The sequence below is a fragment of the Aegilops tauschii genome, chromosome 2 (assembly GCF_002575655.3).
Source record: "Aegilops tauschii subsp. strangulata cultivar AL8/78 chromosome 2, Aet v6.0, whole genome shotgun sequence".
Taxonomy (NCBI): domain Eukaryota; kingdom Viridiplantae; phylum Streptophyta; class Magnoliopsida; order Poales; family Poaceae; genus Aegilops; species Aegilops tauschii.
The window spans coordinates 262,588,633-262,592,861 of record NC_053036.3 but is presented as its reverse complement, the minus strand read 5'-3'; positions in this window follow the sequence as shown (position 1 = coordinate 262,592,861).

The window sequence follows — 4,229 nt, the reverse complement described above, 5'->3', positions numbered from 1 at the left end:
TTCATAGGATGTCTTCTTGAAGAACTTGTGAAGATATACTCTGTTGATGATGTGGCATGTAGTATCAATGGCCAGAACTTTCGCAGAGTCTTGTATTCATCAAGCATCGTACGGGCCATCCCAATAAGAGCCCTGTTCTTGTGATCCACGACGCCATTTTACTGAGGCATATATGGAGCAAATAGCACATGCGTGATGCATATAGTATCAAGATAAGTGTCGAGGCCAATGTTCTTGAACTCAGTGCCGTTGTCACTCCTGATATGCTTGATCTTGATGCCATAGTTGGTCATGACATGATTGGCGGATCGTCTGAAGACATCCTGCACTTCAGTCTTATAGAAAATTATGTGCACCCAAGTATATCTAGAGTAATCATCAACAATCACGAAGACATAGAGATGTGCAGTAGTAGTAAGGGTAGAGTAGTGAGTAGGGCCAAATAAGTCCATGTGTAGCATCTCGAAGGGACGTGAGGTTGTCATAATTGTCTTCGAGGGATGTTTTGCCCTAGTCATCTTCCCAGCTTCGCAAGCACCACACAGATGGTCCTTCTTGAACTTGACACCCTCGATGCCAATGATGTGCTTCTTCTTCACAAGAGTGTGCAAGTTCCTCATGCCCGCATGTCCTAGCCTTCGATGCCAAAGCCAACACCCCGAAGCTTTTGCTAGAAGACATACGGCAAGCTGTGGTCCTGCGGAGAAATCTACCATATACAGATCACCTCTTCGATAACCTTCGAAGACTCGAGATTTATCAGAAGCCATTAGCACAAGACATCGATATTTTCCTAATATCACAATCATGTCAAGGTCACAAAGCATTGAGACGGGCATTAGGTTGTATCCAAGGGATTCAACAAGCACTACTTTATCCATGTGTTGATCCTTTGAGATAGCAACCCTACCTAGACCCAATATGATGCGGAGCATCCCTCGACCATCCCCATGGACGTCACGCCACCACCGCAAAGCACGGAGAGGACCTATGACGAGAGCTCGCGCACGCGCCACCGAAACCGAGGTTATCTCATTCCTCTTCGAACTTCATCCGGATTCACATGAGAGTTGGGTCCTACCTCAAATGGAGACGTTGTGCATTATTAGGTACCAAGAAGAAGTCCATGAAGAAGCTAGGAGGGAGACCCGATCATCCACGGAGAAAGAGGAAGAAGAGGGATGGCCGGCGCCAAAGAAAAGGAGGTCCCGGCCCACCCCGGCCCTTCCCTACAGACGGCGGAGCCCCTGGCAACCCCGGGTGCCCGGTCCCAACCTGGGCGCGGCCCCTACCAGCCCCGGGTGCCCGGCTAGGGAAGGCCCGGGTGCTCGCACCCCCCTGGGCGCTGCCCCCAGCCGACCCCAGGTGCCCGGCCTTGGAGCCCCGGGTGCCCGGCCCCTCCCGCATGGCGCCTCCGGCCACCACCCCGGGTGCCCGGGCCACAATCCCTGGGTGCCCGACCTCTACAGCGCCAAGGGCGCAGCCCCTTGCCCGGTCCCTCACGCCCCGGGTGCCCGGCCCCTCCTATTGCGGCTACCCTCGGGTACCCGGGCCCCTTTGCCCCGGGTGCCCGGACTCCTCCGCTTTGCCTTCGTGCATGTGGGGTTAAAATGACCCTTGTACCCCTTTTCTATATTATTTCGTCCCTAGACTATAAGTACCCCTCCCCTAGCTCATTTAGAGGAGCAAAGTAGTTGATAGACATTAGAGAGCTCTGCTCCTTGTACCCACTCCTCTAGAAGATCATGACATCCTAGGAGAAGATCCCCTTGTGGATTCAAGACCTCCTCTTGGGGAAGACTACCATCAAGACCTCATTCCTCATAGGATTGGGATGAACTAGTACCTTGTATCTTTCCTTTGTTGCCCTTGAATCATTGTGACCTCTTGTGTGTTCTTGGATCTAGCATATGTGTGATTGGATCTAGTTAATTTGAGTGTTTCCCCTCTCTTGTGTTCTTCGTGTTCTTGGGGATTTCCACTCCAATTCGTGAAAGATCTCCATCTAGGGTTCCACCCTACAACACAATACCTTGCTTTTACCAATGTCAGCAAATGTGATATGGCTTTTTGTGGATTGTCGAAGAGTAGAGTCCATGAGAAGCCTTCGATCATCAGTCATGTGGTTAGAGCATCCACTATCCATGATCCATTCAGTAGCGATGCGGAGGATCCCACGATCATCCCCATGGACACTACCTCAACTACCCAAGCTCCAAGTGAACCCATGACAAGAGCTCGGGCACGTGCTATTCAATCCGACGTGACATCTCTCCTACTCGAGCTTCCCTTACATTCGAGTGAGACATGGCTACTACCTAAGTCAGAAACACTATGTGTGATCAGGTACAACGCACAAGCCACGGAGCCGAGACCTGAGGAAGAAGGAGCAAGCGTCAACTCTCTGTTCAGCCCGGAACTTCCGCCCAGAGCCTGGAACCTCCGGCCTCCCCGGAACATCCGGCTCCGACGACCCAGACGAGCCCGGACGTGCCAACTCTCTGGTTAGCCCGGAACCAGCCCGGACCTTCCGGGCCCCGAACCTCTGGCCTGCCCGGACCTTCCGCCCCCCGGACACCAGCCCAGATACCACCATGCCAACTCTCTGGTTAGGCCGGACCCTCCCCGGACCTTGGCCCGGAACCTCCAGCACCCGGAACTTCCGGCCTCGCCCGGAACTTTCGGCCTTGCCTGCGCGCAATGACTTGGGCCGAGGCCCATGTATCCTTTTGCCCCCTAGACTATAAATACTCTTCTTCTACCTCCGTTTTATGGTTAGCATTGGTTTAGCTCATACTTGAGATAGAGCTTTGCTCATTCATCCGGATCTACTCCACCAAGAGACACCGCGACCTCTACGAAGAAGATCCACCTTGGATTCAAGACCCATAACGGGAAGACCCTCAAGACCTCCTCACAGAGAAGAACTTGCTACTTGTATCGTCCCTTGTTGATCGTGGATCGTGCATCTCTTTGTGTTTTGAGGATCTAGCACATGTGTAATCGAATCTTGTTGGTTTGAGTGATTTCCTCTCGTTTTTCCCCTCGTTTTCCCCTCGTGTTCTTTGCGGGATCCGCTCCAATCATGAAAGATTGGGCATCTAGGGTTCATCTTGGTATCATTAACCACGTTGATCACTATTTTGGAGCCTCCCTCTTTGTTTTCTAGCCTAATTTTGTTGTGATTCGTCCCAATTTTGAAAATCCCCTCAAAAATAGCCCTCCCAATTTTTTTGTGATTTGTTGGTTTGATGAAGTTTTGTTGGATTTGATCCGTGGATTTCACGTGTGGCACGTAGATCTAGCTTTCCCACCCTTCCATCCACCCAAAAATTTTCTTCTCCCCCTCGGGTTTGGGTTTTTCTCGAAGTTTTTCCGCCAAATCCACGATCCCCAAGTTTTTTTGTTCTTGGCAGAATCGCGACCCCCGGAACTTCCGGCCCCGCCTGGACCTTCCGGCCTCCCCGGAACTTCCGGCTCCCGGACCTTCCATCTTTCCCGGAACCTTCGGCCTAGACAGAACGTCTGTGCATCTTCGACGACTTCCGCTACTTCGCCAACTACGACTACGGTGCAGCGGCATCTTCGCCAACGTACTAAAGACCGTGCACTGCGACATCGCCAATGATCACATCACCTTTGACACTATCAACCGTAAGCAAGGACGGTAACTTCGACGACATTCTTTGTCTACACCTTGCCATTGCATTGATAACCCCATAGCCTTCCGTTTGCGTCACTTAACCATCGAGACTAGCCTTTGAGTATTGCCGGCAACGTTACTTGTGCACATTAGTGATCATCATCTCGTTGCATATATCATATAATCTTGGTATTCATATCTTGATATCATATCTTGTGTCACAAGGTTGTCATAACATATACGAAATTGCTATCTTGGCTCATGAAGTTTTGCATGAGAAAGAGCTCAAAGAGAAAGAGCCACACAAGCTTTTAAGTAAAAGGAAAAGATAAGCAAAGAGCTTTTAAGCAAGAACCATAGCATCATACTACATTAAGATTGTCATACTCGATCATCTTGGATCATATCATAGGAACACCATACATATAGCATACTTGGGATAGAAGTCGTTGCATTTTTGCTTTATAGGTTGTGCACAAGTCTCGTATCTGCCTATTGTGCAATTGTGCTAGTGTCTCTCTAGAGTTGTGCAACAAGAGCATTTTCTGTGGATTCCACATTTTGAGCTCATTTTTGGTTTGCACAA